At 41.2% G+C, this 22,643-nt stretch overlaps 1 protein-coding gene across 3 annotated transcripts in view; it reads left to right on the top strand.

Annotated features, from left to right (window-relative positions):
* The window catches only part of LOC140453712 (uncharacterized), a 134,558-nt gene that overhangs the window by 107,659 nt on the left and 4,256 nt on the right, over window positions 1-22,643 (top strand). Inside the window, exon 4 of one of the 3 annotated variants that reach the window (XR_011952465.1) lies at window positions 4,654-4,733. The exons of the other annotated variants lie outside the window; for them this stretch is intronic. The gene's annotated coding sequence lies outside the window, so the exon portion shown is untranslated. Of the gene's footprint in view, window positions 1-4,653; window positions 4,734-22,643 lie in introns of those variants that run through there. 3 annotated transcript variants of the gene reach the window in all.

The raw sequence follows: 22,643 nt of genomic DNA on the forward strand, positions 1-22,643 counted from the left end.
CTGTGACACCTAGGAATGGCAGTTAGTTGGTGTTTTCCTCCTCTGTAGTGAACTTTATGCCAATTTTATGCCAATATGGGTATTATTGATGGTCTTGAAGGTTTCCTGTAACTTGTTTCATTTAGTGATGACAATGGTGTCATCCATGTAGTGGACCCAGAGTTTGGGCAAAGCTGTTTGCTCAAGTCTCTGCATTACTGCCTCTGCTAAGAACACTGATATCGGAGATCCCATGGGTGTTCCATTTGTTTCTCTGCAAGTTTTGTTGTTGAGGTTGAAGTGGGTGGTAAGGCATAGGTCCACTAGCTCGATGATATTCTACTTGTTAATGAAGTTAGTGGTGTTTGGTGTATGTGTCTTTGGGTCTTCTAATGGTGTAGTCAGTGTTTCCTTGGCCAGGTTAATGTTGATTGAAGTAAACAGGGCTGTTACATCAAAGGAGACCATTATTTCATCCTCTTCTATCTTCGTGTCTTTGGTGGTCTTCAGAAACTCTTGGGTGGAGTGGATGGAGTGGCTTGAGCCTTCTACTAAGTGTTTTAGTCTTTTGTGTAGCTCCTTGGCCAATCTGTAAGTTGGTGTTCCAAGTAGTGAGACTATTGGTCTGAGGGGGGCTCCTGGTTTGTGAATTTTGGGTAATCCGTAAAAGCGTGGTATGTTGGATCCATCTGGATTCATTTTTTGGAAGTCGGTCTTATTTATTTGTCCAGATTTCTGAAGTGTTTTAATTAGGGCTGTGATTCGGTTCTCTAGTTTAGATTAGATTACATTAGATTAGATTACATTACAGTGTGGAAACAGGCCCTTCGGCCCAACAAGTCCACACCGACCCGCCGAAGCGCAACCCACCCATACATTTATCCCTTACCTAACACTACGGGCAATTTAGCATGGCCAATTCACCTGACCTGCACATCTTTGGACTGTGGGAGGAAACCGGAGCACCCGGAGGAAACCCACGCAGACATGGGGAGGACGTGCAAACTCCACACAGTCAGTCGCCCGAGGCAGGAATTGAACCCGGGTCTCCGGTGCTGTGAGGCAGCAGTGCTAACCACTGTGCCACCGTGCTGCCTACCGTGTTGTGGGGTCGGATCTATTGCCACTTGTTGGTAAGATATCTGTAAGTAGTGCGTTTGCTTTTCCAATGTAGTCTCTTCGATTTAGAATGACTGTCAAGTGTCCTTTGTCTGCAGGTAGGGTAACAATGTTTTTATCTTTTTTTAGTCTTTCCAGTTCTCTCCTTTCTTGTGTATTGAGTATGTTTCCTTTTTTCTGCTTAATGTTGGTGTGACTACTCGTCTGATGGACTTTTGGGTTTCTTCTGTGAGTTGGTTGTCTTTTAGTATTGTTTCTAATGCTGCTAAGAAATCTTTCATGTCCACATCCTGGCAGTTGTAATTTAATCCTCTTACTAAGAAGGCTTTTTCAGTGTCTGTTAAGGGTCGGTCAGATAAGTTTTTTATCCATGCTTCTGTGTTGTCATTGTTGTTATTACTTTGTGTAAGTTTGTCTAGTTTTTTCTGCAGGTCTAGTTTTTCATCATCTGTGTTTGTTGTCTAAAATCTATGGCTTGTTGTACTGTCTCTGTCCATTCATGGTCTGCTGCATGACTGAGTAGAGATTTTTGCTGCAAAATTTCCCAGTTGTATTTATGGAATCTGTTGTGGGCATCATTAATCTCACAGGAGAGATGTGACTGCACTGGAAATGGGCAGAGGAGATTCACCAGGAAGTTGCCTGGGTATGGAAGATTTTAGTTATGAAGAGTGGTTTGATATGGTGAGTTGTTTTCGTTGAAGCAGGGACAGCAGACCTGATGTGTGTAAAATTATCAAGGACATAGTCAGAGCACATAAGAAGCAATTGTTGTACTTGTTTGAAGAGTCAACAATAATGATGCACTTTTAAAATGAAAGGCAGATGTTTCGAGGATATTTTGGAAAATACCTTTTATTCAGAGGGTGCTATGATTTGAAGCACCCTTCCTGGTGAGCTGGATGTCCGGGGTGGGAGGGAGTGGTTCAGGTTAGGGTTAGGGCAGCAGTGTTGGGTGGGATAGTAGACGCAACAACATTTTAAAAAATCTTTAAAATCACTTGAATGAACACTTGAAGTGACATAATATTCCGGAATATGCCTAGTGCATGAAAGTGAGACTAAAGTAGATGGTCAGGAATGTTTGGTGCAACAGACTGGATGGGCCAAAAGGCCTCTTCTGTACTATATGACTCTAGGATTTTATGATGTGGTTGAGCCATCACCTGTTAAAATGAAGGAAAAGAGAATTGCAACAGAGCACATATTAGAACACTACATTGCTTGGTAATGCAATCTGTGAAGAATCTCCTAGCAAAGGACAATATACTATTGAGTGGAACCTTGATCTAACATGACAAAACGAGATCCATGCAAAGAAGGTTTGTGTAATTTCTGTCAGATTTTACTACTTTGCTCATTTAAATAACTTAACAATCAAATACAGTGGGTATTTTACTCCATTCTTTAACTCCTGTCTGAACTTCTTTTGATTCCCAACATAAATAAATGGGTTGATACAAGAACTTAATAGCTGAAGCATAAATGAGCTTTCCTCAAGAATAAAGTTGGATCCAACATAATTCGAACCTGAGAAATAGCTAACACTGGCAATTCGAACATAAAGAAAAGTTACAAGATCGAGCAAATAGAACACTAAAAAGGTTCCCGAGACATAAAAGAGCAAAATAATTGACTTCTTCCGCTTCTCCATCTCCGTGTCGCTCTGATTCCTCCCACTGCAGCAGTTTCGAAGTCTCCTGCGAGCTCTACTGGCCACTACAATATGTTTGATCGTTACAGCATTGAGCAATGAAATCAGACTGAATGGAAGACAAGGATTTAAAATATGATGTATCCAATCATATGCAATCCAAGCTGGTGACGTATAAAATATTGATTTTATGCCACAGAAGTATGGTAATTTGTTAATTGTATACAAAGGTTCATAAACAAAGTACAGGAAAAGATTCTTTGAACAGCCAAACATGCACATGATTCCTATTACGCGTGCCGCTGTCTTCTCTCTGCAATAATTGGTTTTCAACTTCTGGCAACAAATAGCCACAAATCGATCAAAAGTAAAAGCCACCGTTAACCAAGCAGAACTGTCTACAGCTGCGTAGTTCAGGACAGTACGCAGAGTGCAAATTGGTGTGATGGACAGAAAACTGAATGGAAAATACACTCCAGTGATCTTATTCAATATCACAGCAGTGATAATGACCAGGAGATCTGTCACTGCCATGGCCACCATATAATGTGTGATGCATCTGGCTAGACCACATGTTCTTCTAGACAAGATCACTATCACTGCCAAGTTAGCTGAAACAAAAAGTGAAAGATTTGAAACAATTAAGGACTCCTGTTGAAGTCCCATATGTGGCATGTTGTGTTTATGTATGCATCAAAAGTGAAGGTATATCTGTACATATAAGCGTGTTTGTGTGTATGTATTGTTGGAATGTGGATGTGTGCATGTTGTGTATATTTGTTTCTGCATATGTGGGAGAGAGGCTATATCCCAGAAAAAAAATCATTTTATAAAACATGTTCAATCATGGCATTTATTGAAATTAATCGTTGAAGCTTGTGAGCTTGAATATTTTTATTTTTCTTAAACTGAAAGAGAAGCCAAATAGGGTTTGCAGAGAGCTGGTACAATGGATCCAGGACTGGTTTGGTCACAGAAAACAGACTGTAGTTTTGGAATGACATTCTTCTGACTGGAGATCTGCAACCAATGGTGTTCTGCTGGGATCAGTGTTGGATCCCTAAATTAAGAAAAGGAACTGCAGATGGTGAAAGTCAGAAACAAAATCAGCAGTTTTTGGGAAAGCTCTGCAGTCTGGCAGCATCTGTGAAGAAACATCAGAGGAGGAAAGGTCTGAAGGATGTTTCTGACTTACAGTATCTGCACTGGCAACAAAAAAAACAGAAGTTACTGGAAAAGCTCAGCGGCTCTGACAGCATCTGTGAAGGGAAATCAGAGAAAGAAAGTTCTGAGGGATGTAAACTCTGATTTCTCTGCACAGATGCTGTCAGAGTCGCTGAGCTTTTCCAGTAACTTCTCTTTTTTGTTGCTAGAATCCCTTTGTTTGTAACATACATACATAAATGATTTGGAGGAGAATGTAGGTGATTGATTAAGTTTCTGGATTAAGTTACATCTGCTGTTTCTCTACCCAAGTCTCCAGCCTATCCATATCCTGCTGTGCACATTGGCAATCTTCCTCACATCCGTAGTTTCCCTAATCATCCTGTTGTCCGCAAACCTATTAATCAGATCACCTACAGTCTCCTCCAAATCATTTATGCACATATGTTTCAAACAAAGGGATTCTAGCAACAAAAAACAGAAGTTACTGGAAATCTCAGTGGCTCTGACAACATCTGTGAAGAGAAATCAGAGGAGGAAAGGTCTGAGGGATGTAAGCTCTGATTTCTCTTCACAGATGCTGTCAGAGACCCAGACACGCCGACATTAAGGGCATTTAAATGGCATTGAACGTATATGTGGGTAATGGGCATCAGATTAATTTCACGGGTCGATGCAACATCAAGGGCCGAATGTTACTGCACTGTAACATTCTATGTTCTATGTTCTGTCAACAGACTGATACACTAACGAAGAAAACATCCAACCAACTTGGAGTACTATTTGCAAAAAATATGATTTAATAAAGGGAGACATGTTCCTGCTAAAGAGAAGAAAGTACTCTTAAAAATAAAAGGTTTTCAACTCAGTCAATCATTTTTCTCTTCTGAGGTTTTAAATAAATTAAAATATTTTACCTGGAACACCAATAGCTGCGATGACGGGATAGTAAATGGCAAACACTAGACCGGTTGGTGATGCATGCATCTCTGCCAGCGACTGGATCAACCACCAAAGATTCTCATTTTATCCATGATGTCAGGCTCAGGGGAGATAATTTCTTGTGTGTGTTTTTGACAGAAATTAATCCAATGGGAAAAGATGGAGCAGTAAAGGCACTGCTGGGCCCATGGTTACATTTTCAAATACTGGCTTCATTTTCAGCGGATCTGACATGGTCCAAATGAGAATTACTAAAACCTGCAGCATAATGAAAAGAAAACCAAAATGTTAAACCGGTAGTTTGAGTGGTGATATTGTGCCTTGTGCACGAGAGCGTGCAGAAATGTGCATACATCACAATGGCCTGATTAAATGTATGCCAGGCTGCAATGGGATTGACAGTCAATGAGTGGTCGTGCAAGGACTGTGAGCAGTTTTGATCACTTTTTACTGAAACATGTGCTATTTTGGGGTCACTTCAGAGAATATTCAGTGGAATGATTCCCAGAATGGAGGAATTGTCCTATTAGCAAAGGATAAACAGATTGGGATTCAACTCACAGGAGTTTTGAAGAATGACAGTGATCTCACTGACCCAAGTGAGATTCATAAGGAGCTTGACATGGTAAATGCTAAGAGATGGTCCCCCTAGCTTATCTCTCCACGCTTCAGGCTCACTGCCTTTACTCCTGATGAAGGGCTTTTGCCCGACACATCAATTTCGAAGCTACTTGGATGCTGCCTGAACTGCTCTTCCAGCACCACTAATCCAGAATCCCCTCATGGTACCAAAGGAAATAGTCTCAGAATAAAGGATTTGAATTTAAGATTGATACATTTTTTTCTCTCAGAAGGGTGTGAGTTTTTAGTTTGCTGCAGAGAGCAATGCAGATCTCTCTGTACTGCCCCTTTACCTAAATTGATTCCATTCAGGTAGTCATCTGCCTTCCTGTTTTTGCCACCAAAGTGGATAACCATACATTTATCCACATTAAACTGCATCTGCCATGCATCTGACCACTCACCTAACTTGTCCAGGTCACCCTGTAATCTCCTAACATCCTCATCACAATTCACCCTGCCACCCAGCTCATTATCATCAGCAAATTTGCTAATGTTATTGCTAATACCATCGTCTATGTCATTAACATAAATTGTAAAAAGCTGCAGTCCCAGTACTGATCCCTGCGGTACCCCACTGGTCACTGTCTGCCATTCTGAAATGGAGCCGTTTGTCACTACTCTTTGTTTCCTATCAGCCAACCAATTTTCATTCCAAGTTAGAACTTTGCCCCCAATACCATGCGCCCTAATTTTGCTCAGTAACCTCCTATGTGGGACTTTATCAAAAGATTTCTCGAAGTCCAGCTACACTACATCTACTGGATCTCCCTCATCCATCTTCAGAGTTGCATCCTCAAAAAATTCCAGAAGATTAGTCAAGCATGATTTCCCCTTCATAATTCCATGCTGACTCTGACCTATCCTGTTACTACTATCCAGACGTGTCATAATTTCATCCTTTATAACAGACCCCACCACTGAGGTCAGACTAACTGGTCTATAATTTCCTGTTTTCTCTCTCACACCTTTCTTAAAAAGTGGCACAACAATTAGCCACCCTCCAATCCGCAGGAACTGATCCCGAATTTATCGAACTCTGGAAAATAATCACCAACACATCCACGATTTCTCGAGCCACCTCCTTCAGTACCCTGGGATGTAGACCATCAGGCCCTGGCGACTTATCAACCTTCAGACCTAACAGTCTCTCCAACACTAATTCCTGGCAAATATAAATTCCCTTCAGTTCAGGTCCTTCAGCCACTGTTACCTCAAGGAGATTGCTTGTGTCTTCCCCAGTGAACACAGATCTGAAGTACCAATTCAATTCTTCTGCCATTTCTTTGTTCCCCGTAATATATTCCCCTGTTTCTGTCTTCAAGGGCCCAATTTTAGTCTTAACCATTTTTTTGCCTTTCACATACCTAAAAAAGCTTTTACTATCCTCCTTTGGCCAGTTTACCTTCATACCTCATTTTTTCTCTGCATATTTCCTTCTTAGTAATCCTCTTTAAAAGCTTCCCAGTGCTCCGTTTTCCCACTTATCTTTGCTATGTTAGACTTTTTGTCTTTTAACTTTATATGTTTCTTAACTTTCCTCGTCAGCCACGGCCACCCATGCCTCCTCCTAGGATCTTTCTTCCTTTTTGGAATGAGCTGATCCTGCAACTTCTGCATTATGCACAGAAATATCTGCCATTGTTCCTCCACTGTCATCCCTGCTAAGGTATTGTACCATTGAACCAGCTCCTCCCTCATTTGGCCAGCTCCTCCCTCATAGCTCCAGAGATGTTGGCCAGGGAACAGGATGGTGTGTTATAGTTGCAGCAACTGGAAGCTTAGGGCCTTTCTTGCAGGCAGAGCATATATGTTCTGCAAAGCGGTCACCTAGGGTACGCTTCATTTCGCCAATTTGGAGGAGATTACATTGTGAGCAGTGAAAGCAGTAGAATAGGTTGTGAGAAGTGCAGATAAAGTGCCGTTGCACCTGGAAAGTATGTTTGGGCCCTTGGATACTGGGAAGGGTGGAGGTAAATAGGCAAGTGCTACACCTTCAGCAGTTGCAGGGAAGGTGCCATGGGACATGGGCTATGTTGGGAACAAAGGAAGAGTAGACAAGGGTCTCAGGACAGAACGGTCCCTCTGGAAGGTGGATAGGAGGGGAGCGTAATATGAATCTGGTGGTTGCGTCTCGCTGGAGGTGGCATAAATAGTGGCTGATCACCTTCTGGTTGTAGATGTTGGTTGGATGGTAAAGTCAAGGGAAACCCCATTGCTTTTGCGAGAGAGAAAATAGGAGTTGAGGGTGGACATGCGGGAGATGGGTCGGTTATGGCCCGGGGACCTGTCAACAATAGTACTGTGAAATCCTTGTTTGAGGAAGAAGGTGGATATTGCAGAGGCTCCCTTGTTGAAGTTGCCCTCTTTGGAATATACATGACGGAGACAGAGGGACTGAGAGAATGGAATAGCGTCTTTACAGGAAGCAGAGTGTGAGAATTTGTAATCCAGGTTGCTGTGACAGTCTTTGGATTTGTAATTATCCAAAAACCTACCATGCCACACTGTCTATTGTTAATCACTAATAGTCTCCATTAACAGCTACCCACCACCTAGCCAGACTGCATTCATGTCCTTTGTCTGTCGAACTATTCTTCTCTCTCTTTGGCTCTATCCTCACCTATGTTTTACACCTTACCCCTGTCCCATGCTTTCTTCTGCATATAAACCGACATTTCCCTAGTTACCATCAGTTCTGAGGATGGCTCACTGGACCCAAAGTATTAACTCTGATTTTTCTTCACAGATGCTAACAGACTTGCTGTTTTTGTTTTTGTATGTAACATACTATGCCAGAGTCTCATTTGCAAATGCAGAAACACCTAACTGTTCCTGTTAAATATGAAGCCCCTGCCAAAATCGGCCTGCTGCAAATTTTTCTCCTTTCTGCATTGCAGGCCCACCCATGATGCCATGAATTTTTCTCTTGTTGCTTTTTTTCCTGCAATAATTTAGCTTCTAGAGCTTCTTGCTTCCTTCTACTGTGTCTGGCTGCTACCCATGTTCTTCCTGCCTGTGATGTGATCAAATGTTGCTTATCCATTTAGCAACAACTTGCTCAGCAACGTGGATGCTCCACAGTCAATTGACCCTCAGTTCCATTCCAAACTACAGGTCGCCAGTGGCTGCAGTTGGACAAAATTCATGCAAATGTATGAGAGAAGGACAACTGAAGCTTCTATAATCTGCTATGTAGCTCAAGAGGAGCACATCAAAATGAAGCCAATTATAATCAATGATTGACAGTTAATTATTGGAAGTAATGGACATTTTTTCTGTGGCAATCTTCTTGGTGTGAACAGTCCACTTGCCACTAAATGCTCACTCTCTCTGAATACAGTACAAATGTTGCTTATCCATTGTTTTGCTATTTCTTGTGAAATGACCAGGTAGTGTCATATGACTAAATTCTACAATAGCTGAAAATGTGTTGCTTGAAAAGCGCAGCAGGTCAGGCAGCATCCAAGGAACAGGAGAATCGACGTTTCGGGCATTAGCCCTTCTTCAGAAATTCTACAATACTCAAGTTGACTATTCAACTGCTACAATTTTCCCTGCTTCTTGATTAGCATTCTAACCTGAAATTTCCATAGAAAGTACAAAATGAAGTATAAGATAATTAGAACAATTCCCATCTTACCTTTTCCATTTTAAGGCATATAATCAATAACAAATGCAATTCATTGAGGTGATACAGACAGGCAGAGAGGTTATGGGACTTAATTGAATCATGGGGAGTTTTCACTCAATAGTTAATCTATAATAGAAGATAGAACTGTACAGCCAATGAACTAAGCCTTTGGCCCATGATGGTGTGCCGAACATGATGCCAAATTCAATGAATGCCTTCTTCCTGCCCTTGGTCCATTTCCTTCCATTTCCTAACTATCCCGGCAGTGCATTCCAGACTCCTACCACTCTCTTTGTAAAAAAACTTGCCCCTCACACCTCCAAGTATGACATAACCAAAATCTAATAAAGCTGCAACATGACATCCTGACAAGTGTACTCAGTGCCCTGACAAATAAAGGGAAGCACGCCATACGCCTTCTTTAGCACCCAATCTACTTGTGTGGGTACCTTCAGAGAGTTATTGACTTTAACCACAAAAAAACCTCTGTCCTTCAATGAAGTCAGGGCCGGCCAATAACTGCATACTTTTCATTAGCTTGTGATATCCCAAAGTGCAACACCTCACACTTACTTGTATTTAACTCCATCTGCTTTTTCTCTGTCCATACCTGTGTATCCTTTGAATCTGCTACACTACCTACAATTCCACTGATCTTTGTATCATCTGCAAACTTACCATCTCACATTTTTGTCCATTTCATATTACAAGCAGCGGAAGTCCTATTTCTATCCTCACATAACACCACGAGTTATGGACATCCAGCCTAAATAACAAACTTCCAGCACTACCCTCAGACAATTTTTAATCCATGCCGCCAAATCACTGCCACCAAATTCATCTTAATCTTACCATGTGCTTACCATGAGGCACCTTGTCAAAAGATTTACGAAAATCCATGGAGACAACTTCCACTGCTCTACCCTCATCAACCACCTTTGTCACTTTGTCCAAAAAAATGAATGAAGTTAGTAAGACATGATCTTCCCTGCACAAAGCCATGCTGACTGACCCTAGTTATGCCATTGTTTTTGGAAATGCATATAAATGCATATAAATATTAAGAATAGCCTCCAATGGCTTCTCAACCACCAATCTGAGACTCACTGGTCTATCGTTTCCTGGATTGTCCCTACCTTCATTCTTGAACAGAGGAACAACATTAGTTCCTTGCCAGTCCTCCAGGCCTGTTCAGTGGCTATTGAAGGTAGAAAGATCTTGTTCAAGGCCCAAGCAGTCTCCTCCCCTGCCTCTCTCAACAATCTGAGTTAGATACCACCGGACACTGGGGATATAGCCAACTTAAGCTCTTCAAGAGACCTAACACCACTTCTTTCGTGATCTCAGAATGTTCTTGCATATGAACATACTCCATAGAAATCTCAGTTTTCATCATATCCATCTCCTGGGTGCATGCTGGCACAAACTACTCATTAAAGATTTCACCCACATCCTCGGTCTTCTAGTACAAGTTCCATTGTTTAAACTTGAAAAGTCCTACTTTCTATGTAGTTATCCTTCTATTTTCAATGTGTGCATAAAATGCCTTGGGATTCTTTTTAATCCTACTTGCCAAGGTCATTTCATGGCCCTTTCTTGCCCTCCTAATTCACTGCTTTCCTTCTTTCCTGCTTTTTTTATGGGCGTTGTCTAATTTTAACTTCTTTTTTATCCCTTTTGACTAAAGTCACAATCTCCATGTCCTTCCTCCTTAATGGAGCTGGCCATACTTGAACTCTCATCAGCAGGTCTTTAAGCAGTCCCCGAATGTCAAATGTGTAATTGCTTGGTGACAACTCCTCCCAATTAATACTCCCTAGCTTCTGTATAATGCTGACATAATTTGACCTCCCACACTTATCCTTGTTAATAACTATCTTAAGACTGAAGGAGTTGTGATCACTGTTTCCAAAATGCTCTCCTTCTGAAAGGTTGGCCAGGTGGCCAGGAATGAATCAATTTTTACATGAAAATATTATGCACTATCCCTTGAGCCTTTGATGGTTTTAAATACCTATCAATCTCAGTGTTCAACATTTTCACAGCCCCCAGGGATCGTCGAAACTAAAGGTTGGTCCCCATATATCAGTGCAGTGTTTGGCATGTATTCCTGATGTGTAACTGGCTCTATTCCTAAAATAGCTTCTCTCACAGTACTTACTATGCTTTGTGAGGTTTGTTTGTTGGGAGATACAGTGATCTTTTTGTGGTTGAAGGTATCTTGAATTGAAGCACAGGAACAGTATGAATGTTTTCATGTTTTATTCTTTGTGGCATCAGCTAAAACTAAGCTGGAAAGGAATTGAAATTCTGGGAGGCAATGGCTTTGTACAAAACACCACTCTTTCGGATGAGTGCATTTAATGCTTCAGAATTCAAACCCATCTCTTCCCATATATTTTTCTCCCTCCCCCCCAAACCTTCCTTTAAATTTCTCCTTGCACTTCACTGATGTACTGCACAATTTAGCACTTACTTTCACATTGACTCTGCTCAGTCTAGGTTGCTGCGGTTACTGTTGCCCCAGTCTCACCATCGGGACCTTCAAACTGGTCGATTGATTTAGATTAAAAAAACAAAAGAATTGCAGATGTTGTAAATCAGAAACAAAAACAGAAGTTGCTGTCCAATATATGCAGATGGTTTCTTGACACAATCTGTAGATAGGCCAACAAGGGGCAATGTTGGATTTGGTACTGGCTAATGAACCAGGTGTTGGATTTGGAGGAAGTTGAGCAGTTTGGTGATAGTGACCACAATTCAGTTATGTTTCCTTTAGCAATGGGAAGGGATATACCACAGGGCAAAAGTTATAGCGGGGGAAAAGGCAATTATGATGCGATTAAGCAAATTTAGGCTGTCTAGAAGGGGGAAGGAAATTGCAGGGAATGGACACAATTGACAATGTGCAGCTTGTTCAGAGAACAACGACAGGGGGTCCTTGGTAAGTATATGCCTGTCAGGCAGGAAGGAAATGATCTGAGAGAACTGTGGCCTACTAAGGAAGTTGAGTCTCTTGTCAAGAGGAAGAAGGAGGTTATGTAAAGGTGAGACGTGGAGGCTTAGATGGGTGCTTGAGAGTTACACATTCGCCAAGAAGGACCTAAAGAGAGGGCTAAGAAGAGCCAGGAGGAAACATGAGAAGTCGTTGGCAGATAGGATCAAGGGAAATGCTCAAACTTTCTGTAGTTATGTTAGGAATAAAAGAATGACTAGGGTAAGATTAGGGCCAGTCAAGGACAGTAGTGCCCTTGGAGTTGTGCATAGAGTTCGAAGAGGTATGAGAGGTGCTAATTGAATATTTTTTGTCAGTATTTCTATGGGAAGAAGACAATGTTGTCAAGGAGAATACTGAGATACAAGCTATTATGCTTGATGGAATTAAGATTCACAAAGAGGAGGTGTTAGCAATTCTGGAGAAGGTGAAAATAGATAAGTCCCTGGGCCAAATGGGATTTATCCTAGGATTGTATGGGAATGTAGGGAGGCAATTGCAGAAACTTCGGCTTTGATCTTTATTTCATCTCTGTTTACAGGAATAGTGCCAGAAGACTGGAGAATAGCAAATGTCTCACAAATCTAATTGAGTTCATTCAGAAGATGACCAAAGAGGTGGATGAGGGTAAAGCAGTTGATGTGGTATATATGGATTCAATAAAGCGCGTGATAAGGTTCCCCACAGTAAGCTGTTGCAAAAGATATGGAAGCATGGGATTGAGGGGGACTTAGTGGTTTGAATCAGAAATTGGCCACCTGAAAGAAGCTGTAAAGTGGTGGTTGATGGGAAATGTTCATCCTGGAGTTCAGTTACTAGTGGTATACTGCAAGTATCTGTTTTGGGGCCACTGCTGTTTGTCAGTTTTATAAATGACTTGGATGAGGACGTAGAAAGATGGTTTAGTAAATTTGCAGATGGCACTCAAGTTGGTGGATTTGCGGACAGTGCAGAAGGATGTTGCAGGTTACAGAGGGACATAGATAAGCTTCAGAGCTGGGCTGAGAGGTGGCAAATGGAGCTGGGTGACCTGGGTTCGATTCCAGCCTTGGGCGACTTGTCTGTGTGGAGTTTGAACATTCTCTCCGTGTCTGCCTGGGTTTCTTCCAGGTGCTCCTGTTTCTTCCCATAATCTTAAGATGTGTAGTTCAGGTGAATTGGCTATGAACATTCCCCTAGTGTTCAGGGATGTGCAGGTTACTTGAATTAGTCAGGGGTAAATGTACTGGAATGGGTCTGGGTGGGTTACTCTTCTGAGGGCGGGGGTGATCTTGTTAGGCCAAAGTGCCTGTTTCCACACTGTAGGGATTCTAAATTTGAGGTAATTCACCTTGGAAGGAGTAGCAGGAGTACAGAGTACTGGGCTAATGGTAAGGTTCTTGGCAGTGTGGATGACAGAGAGATTTCAGTGTTCATGTGCATAGATCCCTGAATGTTGCACTGAGGTTGATAGGTTTGTTAAGAAGACGTACAGTGTGTTAGCTTTTATTGGTAGAGGGATTGACTTTTGGAGCCATGAGATGACATTGCAGCTATACAAAACGCTGTTGCAGCCGCACTTGGAGAATTGAGTACAATTCTGGTTGCTGCGTTATAGGAAGGATGTGGAAGCATTGGAAAGGGTGCAGAGGAGATTCACCAGGATTTGCCCGGTATGGAGGGAAGGTCTTATGAGGAAAGGCTGAAGGACTTGAAGCTCTTTTAGTTAGAGAGAAGAAGGTTAAGAGGTGACTCATGTTTCAACATGAGATAAACTCTCCTGCTTAATTTAAAACCAGCAGCACACAAAAGATTTATTCCATACAGTGATCTGTGAAATTTCGAAAGGCCAAGAACTAGTTAAAGTAAAAATTAACAGCTTCTACCTTCCCTTCTATAACACTAGTCCGATAAAACTCCCAAGTAAGATTTACAAAATAACACTTCTTATCTCAAAACCAGGCAGCTTTCAGTTTTCTCTGAATTCCTCTCATCTTCTTCTTGGGAAGTCTGCTTCACAGGTTACTGATCCTGATCACAAGTACCTTTTAAGAGAGCTATTTCCTGGGCAGTGTGTAGATGCCGTTTGCTTGGCAATTCTCCTCCCAACTGTTCAATTTCCCCCGGTCTCATACCCCAATGCATGAGATTATGTCATTGCCTTTTAAGATTGTCAATATACTCAATTTAAACTTGATTGGCATTTGGTATTTTTCAGGGTATAATTTAAACTGATTGGCCTAATTTGAATCTGTTTTGTTATTTCCAGCACATGTTACAATGTATCTTATTGAGAACACTTGTTGCTGTCACTGCTTCCTTTTACTCTCTTAAAGGTACAGTACACCCACATCTTCAGAATACGTCCCCTCTTAAGAAGAAAAAAAGAACCATCATAATGAAAAGATGGCTTCATTTTTTCTCTACTTTTTAAACACCTTACCCTCACATGCAGATAGCTTTAATATAAATTCACCTTAACTTCTTCCCAAATGCCTGTATATATAACATTAAACAAAGACAAATCTAATCTAAGCGCTCTCAGTTTAATCCATGATAATGCATCTGTCATTCCATTTTTCCGATTCGCAACATGTACGATTTTTAAATTAAAAGTGTGTAACGTAAGACTCCAATGAAAAAGTCTCATATGCTTATCTTTAAAGGGTTCTAAGAATGTAAGTGGACTGTGGTCAATGTACACAACCGAATCCGGCACATTGTTTGTGACATAGACCTTAAAATGTTGTAAGGCCAGTACCAAACTCAATAGTTATTTTTCGATTGTGGAGTATTTCCTTTGGTGGATGTTGATCTTCTTTCAAAAGTAACCAACTGGCAGTTTGATCCCACCCTCATCTTCCTTTAAAAGGTTTTGAAATATTTGCTCTAGCTAAAGCTAGCTTGGTGGTTAATATGACTTTCAAATGGTCGAATGCCTCCTGACATTGTTCTGTTCACCCAAACGTCAGCAAATCGGTTAATGGTGCCACCACACTGCTGAAGTTTGGAACAAAATTCCAATAGAATCCACTGAGTCCTAAGAATCGAAGCACCTCTTTCTTCAAGGTCGATCATGGAAATTTCTCGATAGCTTTTGTCTTTGCATTCCGTGGGGTCAACCTTCCATGACAAATGTTATGGTCCAAGAATGTTACCTCTGCTTTCACAAATTTCATTTTATTTAAGTTTATCACCAGTTTTGCTTCTCTGGTCATTCAAAGAGCTCTGCCAACTGTACCATGTGATCAGGACTTACTAAAGATCACTACGTCGCCCAAATAAACTGCACAGTTTGTAAACCCAGCCCCAATTCTGTTCATGAGTCTTTGAAATCTGGCAGGTGCGTTCATCACGTTAAGCTAATTTAGCTCATTTGGGGTTACAAACATGGAAATCTCTTTCGCCAACTCTGATAAAAGTACCTGCCAGTAACCACACATTAAGTCCAACTTAGTGATATAACTAACTTATCCGAATTTCTCAATACTGTCCTCCAATCAAGGAATTACATATGAGTCTGATTTTGTAACGGCATTGACCTTCCAATAATCCACGTAGAATTGTGGGATCTAAGATGATCAGCAAACTCCACTCGCTCTTCTTGGTTCAATGATGTCCTCATTAAGCATGGTCTCCACCTCCATCTGGACCTGTCTGGTTTTGAAAGGATTAAGCCGATAGGCATGCTGTTTTATCAGAACGATATTTCCTACGGCTACTTCATGTACAATAGCATCAGTTCTCCCCTTCTGATTCTTACATCTGTCATTGTTCTGCAGCAACAAATTTTTCAACTGCGTTTCATGCTCCTGAGACAGATAGCTTGCTTATTTATCCCACTCCTCAAGCACTTCTTTTTTTAAAAATCTGTTTTGAGGCAAATCAAAATTCATATCATCTGGATTTAAATCTTCACTCTGTGAGACAGTAACTAACACCTGTTTCTCCAGTTCTTTCTCTCTAGTATAATACGGTTTCAACATGTTCACATGACATACTAAATACTTTTTTTCTAACTGGCATCTTTACAAGATAGTTCACCTGACTCAACTTTTTCTCAATTTGATAGTGACCTCTAAACCTGACTTTAAATGGATCTCCTATCACTGGTAACAGTACTAACACGTTGTCTCCTCGGGAAAACATTTGAGTCTCAGAGCTTTTATCTGCCACTTATTTCATTCTATACTGTGTCCTCTTTAGGTTCTGCTTAGCTAACTCACCTACTCAATGTAATCTTTCCCTCACCTCCGATTCATAGTCAAAATGTGAGATCTCCAACTTTGGTCCTGTCAATTTTCTTTTAATAAATTTGAAGGGCCTCTCACTTCATGACAGAATACTAACTCAAAGCGAGTGAACTGAGTAGATTTATTTAGGGCAACTCTAATGGCAAACAATAGAAATGGGATACCTTTATCTCAATCATTCGGGTAGTCCTGACTGTATGCTCTCCACATGGTCTTCAAGATCTGATGCCATCTTTCTAAAGCTCCCTGATATTCAGGATGATATGCATGGATTTAAAGTGCTGCATACTTAAGCTATTCATAACCTCCTTAAATAGCCTGGCAGTAAAATTTGACCCTTGATCCAACTGAATCTCTCTGGGTAGCCCATACCATGTGAAGAAAGCTACTAACTCCTCAACTGCCTTTTTTGCCTTGATACTCTGTAATGGAATTGCCTCCAGAAACCTGGTAGACACATCCATTATGGTTAACAAGTACTGGTTCCCACTTCTGGTTCTCAGGAGGTTACCTACACAATCAATGGTAACCCACAAGAAAGATTCTTCAGATGTGGGAATTGGCAACAAAGTGCTGGTTTTATTACTGTCTATTGCTTACCTACCATTTTGCTTTATGATACGTACAACAAAAGTTAATTACATCCTTTTGAATTCCAGACCAATAAAAATGTTTTTGTACCTTAGCCTGAGTCTTTCGTTCCCTTAGGTGACCTCCTACAGGCAGTTTATGTGCTGCCCATAACACCTTCTGCCTATATGCTACCTGGTGCACCATATACACAATCTGGTGCACTTCAGTCCATTTCCCCTCTGCACTAACCTGCTATGGTCTTCATTTCCACTTCAGGATTCTGTCTTTCAGATAATTATCCTCCTGAGTATTCTGTGCCTTCTTTTCAGAATGCGCATCCACATATATCTTTTATTGTCTTGCCTTGCTGTTGCAAGACTCTTAGACATTCAGGACTAAACACATCTGCCTGACCCTGTTCCTGTTCAGGTTTTTCCTGCACCATTATGTCAAACAGGGTATCTGCTAACTGAATCTCAACTCCTTCAAATTTCTCTTTACTTTTTGCTTCATGTTGTGGTGTATAGAAGTGGGATCTGGTTACCACACAGTTTGGGAAAATACCAGGATAATTCTGTCTTAAGTCCTCAGTTTCTTGGTCTTCCTTGGGATCTCCATAAAAGGGATGTCACTCTCACCTTGGATCCTGACAAATCATTCCCAAGGACAAACTAAATTCCTGGAACTGACACACTGTCAATCATTCCCACTGTAACTTCCCTGGACTTGAGTTGGCACTCCAACCTGACCTTACATAGGGGAATGTGAAATTTCTGTCCATGTATCCCACAAATTACCACACTCTCGTTTAACAGATCAGGAAGAGTGCATATTTTTGAGACAGTTATAGTAGCAACATTTATGCATATACATATGCAAATAATAGCGATACAGCTGTACTTATGGGCGACTGTAATCTGCATATAAATTGGGCAAATCAAATTGGTAGCAATATGACAGAGGAGGAGTTCATGGAGTGCATACAGAATTGTTTTATGAATCAATACATTGAGGAAGTAACTGGGTATTAGGTATTGAGAAAGGAATAATTGACAATCATGTTTAGCATGGCTCTTAAAGAAGGGTGACCGCAATAGGTTAGAATTCTGCATTAAGACACAGAGTGATTTTTTTTGGAGACGAAGACCAGAAAAGGAAGTAAATTGTAATGGCATGAGATATGAACCAGTTGCGATAAATGTGGATCAGTATTTAAATGGATGTTGGGAGATAACATTAAATAACGAACATTTAAAGAGTGCATAAACAACCTACAAAAGTAATTCATCCCAGTCTGGCTTTAAAAAAAGGAAGCATAGTCAAACCAGACAAAAAGAGGGAAATGACAGTTAGTGTTAAATCCACAAAAAAGCATACAAATTGGCATTATAAAGAAACAGACCTGAGGATTTGGAACAGTTTAGATTTCAGCAAAGGGATTGCTGAAGAGGGGGGAAATAGAGTACAGGAATAAGTTTGCAATGATAATACAATCAATTTTTTAAAAATGTTCGCTCACAGAATGTCGGTGTCACAGGCTAGGCCAGAAATTATTGCACATTCCTAATTGTCCAGAGGGCTTATAAGAGCCAACTGCATTGCTGTGAGCTGGAGTCACCTGTAGGCCAGACTGAAGAAACATGATGGTTTCCTTCCCTAAAGGATATTAGTGAACAGTTGGGTTTTCCTTGACGATCGATAACGGTTTAATGATCATCATTGGACTCTTGAATCTAGATTGATAGCAAAAATATCCATAAGTCTGTGAGGTTAGTAAAGATGAATATATGGTCAGAAACAGATGGCAGACCAAATAAATATGTACTTTAGGTTTGTCTTCACAACGAATCACACAAATAGCATCACAAACGTTAGGGAATCATGGAGTCTAATGGAAAGGATGGATTGAAAGAAATCATTCAGGAAACGAACTTGACAAAAAAAGGGATTAAAGTCAGATAAATCCCCAGAGACTGGTAATATTCATCTGAGGAGCTTAGAAATTGGCCTTAGAGATAACAATGGTGGTTAGCTTCCAAAATTCTGTAGACTCTGGAAATGTTCCTCTGGATTGGACAGTAACTAACATAACCTTAGTATTTACCAAGGAATGAGCATGATATTATTGGTTGGAGGAGTCCATAATAAAAGACGTAATATCATACTATTTGGAAGATAGTTAGGAGAAAGTGAGGACTGCAGATGCTGGAGATCAGAGCTGAAAAATGTGTTACTGGAAAAGCGCAGCAGGTCAGACAGCATCCAAGGAGCAGAACGTCGATTCTCCTGCTCCTTGGATGCTGCCTGACCTGCTGCGCTTTTCCAGCAACACATTTTTCAGCTATTTGGAAGATAGTGACAAGATCAAACAGAGTCAGCATGGATATACAAAGGGGAAGTCATGCTTAAAAAATGTGCTGGAATGTTTTGAGGATGTAACGAGTGGAGTTGATAAGACTGAGCCAGTAGATGTGGTTTACTTGGACATTCAGAAAACTATAGATGAGGTCGCATGTAATAGCTCAGCATGCACTATGGGAGACTGGAGATCGTGATCAAGAACTGACATGGATCGAGAACTGGTCGGCAACCAGCAAATAGTCTCAGAAGAATGGTGTTAAAGGTCTAAGCCCTCTGATAATTAAACCGAAACACCACCCTAATTTGCTATGGTGAGAGTAGAGGTTCCCTTGCAGTAATGAAACCTGAAGCACCCAGAGAAACACCATGTTAAAAGAATGGTTGAATGAAAGGATCCTTGATGTTTACTTTCGGAGTAACAAGTAACAATTTATTTATTTAACCCTAACAGTGAACAAATTAACTGAACAATTGCTCCCATTCCATAACTAAGCTAAACTCTATTGGAATGCTGTTTCAATAACACAGGTCCCACTTATATAAGCACAAGCAATAAGAAAACAATAAATTAAAACTCAGTCTCTCAAAGTTCCAAAATGCTCCTCTTGTTCTATGCTGATCCTCTTTCTGAAATGCATCTCTCTATCAAATTCTTGTGACAGGACTGTTCTGTCCATGATTTCTGCTGTCTTGAATGTTAGCAAACGTGATGTGCTACATTTTATGGCTTTTTTTAGAGTGTGGAGATTTCCTGTGAGAGCCCAGTATTTACTTCTCCAATGGTGGGCTTGCTGTCTCTTCAGATAGCAGTTGGCTCTCTCTAACTTGCAAACGCCCTCTTCTTTATACCAGTGATGACATATTAATTTGTGGTCAATTGGTAGTCAAAACCAACAGATTTAAAATCAATTGGGTGTTGTTATCTTGGGCCTGGTTTACCTTAATTGACTAATATTCAAGCTGGTTGTCTTAACATCAAAATAAGCTTAGGATGCCAATCACAAAGTCAATTGATACAACTTTAGAACTGAGTGTCTTCTGCAGCTCCTTGCAGACACTTTTTAAAAAATCTCCAAGCTTTGAAAAGCATATAATCTTGTAAAGAAACCATGGTCTCTTCCCTTGTATCACATTTGCAAACAAATTCTAGCTTCCTGACTTCGACTTCAGGAATATTATACATAACTTCGTGACAAAGGAGTCTTTTTCTAAGTGGCAGGCAGTGAATAATGGGCTTCTGCAGGAATCAGGGATAGCTTGGTGCCCAGCTTTCATGAGAAAACTGATTTAATTCAAGAAACGCATGTCACATCTCCAAGTTTTGCACATAATTGGGGGAATGTGAGCAGGTGAGAGGGTGCAAAGCAGATTGACCTGGATGTTGCCCAAATTCGAGACTGTCAGTTATGAAGAGACATCGGACAGACTGGGGGTGTTTCTTCAGAGCAGAGAAGATTGAGATGGGGCATAATGTATATAATAATGAGGAAAATGGATAAGGGTAGAAAGAAAGAAACCTATCCGCTTGATGGATGGATTAATGACCAGGGGCTTAGATTGGTGACTGAATGTTTTGAAGAGGTATGAGGATAAACTTTGTTCACCCAGAGGGTGTTGAGAATCTGGAACTCACTACTTGCAAGGTTGGGAGAGGAAGAAACTCTCAGAAAATTTCAGAAGTATTTAGATGTGCACTTTTGATTCAAAGGCATAGAAGGTTATGTGGCAGATGCTGGAAAATCAGATTAGAATGGCTAGCTGACTGGACCAGTGTGATGGATTGCAGGGCTTTTTTTCTGTGCTGTAGACCTCTAAGACCTTTGTTTGGGAATGAATTCCCTTCAAGTCACTCACCATCCTGACTTGGAAATATATCACTGTTCTTTCAATGCTTCGATCAAAATCCTGAATCCCACCCCAACACAATTGTGGGTCTACCTACAGCTCATGGATTGCAGGGGTTCAAAAGGTCAGCTCAACACCACATTCTCAAAGGCAGCACAGGACAGGAAATATGTGTTGGCCCAGCCAGTGATGCCCATATCCCATGAGTGAATTAAACATATTCAAGGCCAAGTAGAAATATGGAGTTGAAGACTAAAATGGATCTTTTTAAGACTCAAGAGGCCAAATGTGACTACTACCGTTCCTATTTCATATGTTCACTACACCTTCTACAAAAACACACCTCACTAGGAATGTTGTATTCCCTGGAATTTAGAAGATTAAGGACTGTTTCTTCAGTGGGAGCTTGGACCAGAGGCCTGCCGGGATCGATGAGTCACTGATTTGAGCTTTTATATTTGAAATCAGAGAGCAGAGGTTTCTGGGAAAGGAGGGACTTCTTCCTTTTGTTTCCGTTCAGCTATATTAATCAGTGTTTTCTAATCCCGAGACCCTACCCTGGTTGGGTAGGGCCACCTACCCAACCAGTTCCTCTAACCTTAAAGATTAGGGACACATTAAGTAAGTGTCTCTTCTTTTTTACTTTGTGATAAGGGGACGAGCAGGGATGGCAGTGCAGGGAGAGCAATGTTCCTCCTGCATGTTCTTTGAGGTGAGGGACGCCATTGGTGACCCATCCATGTACATCTGCAGGAAGTGCACCCAACTCTCGATCCTCCAAGACCTTGTTAGGGAACTGGAGTGAGAGCTGGATGAATGTAGCATCGTTCAGGAGGCTAAGATTGTGATAGATAAGAGTTACAGAGAAGTAGTTACTCCAAGGCATGAAGAAAGCTGGGTGACTGTTCAAGCAGGGAGAAAACAGTCAATGGAGGGATCCCCTGTGGTCGTTCCTCTGAAAAAATATGTATACTGTTTTGGACACTGTTGAGGGGGACGACTTACCAGGGGTATGCAGTGGGGCCCAGGTCTCTGGCACAGAGCATGTCCATGTTGCACAGAATGGAAGGAGGAAAAGGAGGACAGTGTTAGTCATTGGGGACTCAGTAGTTAGAGGATCAGATAGAAGGTTTGTTGGGAACGAGTGAGACTCACAGTTGGTGTGTTGCCTCCCCGGTGCCAGGGTCCGTGACGTCTAGTATCGTACCTTTGGGGTCCTGAAGGGAGAGGGTGACCAACCTCAAGTCGTGGTCCATGTAGGTACCAATGACATAGGTAGAAAGAGGGACAGGGATGTAAGGCAGATTTCAGGGAGCTAGGGTGGAAGCTGAGAGCTAGAAAAAACAGAATTGTTTTCTCTGGATTGTTACCCGTGCCACATGATAGCGAGGCAAGGAATAAGGAGAGATATCAGCTGAACACATGGCTGCAAGGATGGTGCAGGAGGGAGGGTTTCAGGTACTTGGATAATTGGAGAAGGTGAGACTTGTACAAACAGGGCGGTCTTCACTTGAACCAGAGGGG

The sequence above is a fragment of the Chiloscyllium punctatum genome, chromosome 27 (assembly GCF_047496795.1).
Source record: "Chiloscyllium punctatum isolate Juve2018m chromosome 27, sChiPun1.3, whole genome shotgun sequence".
Classification (NCBI taxonomy): domain Eukaryota; kingdom Metazoa; phylum Chordata; class Chondrichthyes; order Orectolobiformes; family Hemiscylliidae; genus Chiloscyllium; species Chiloscyllium punctatum.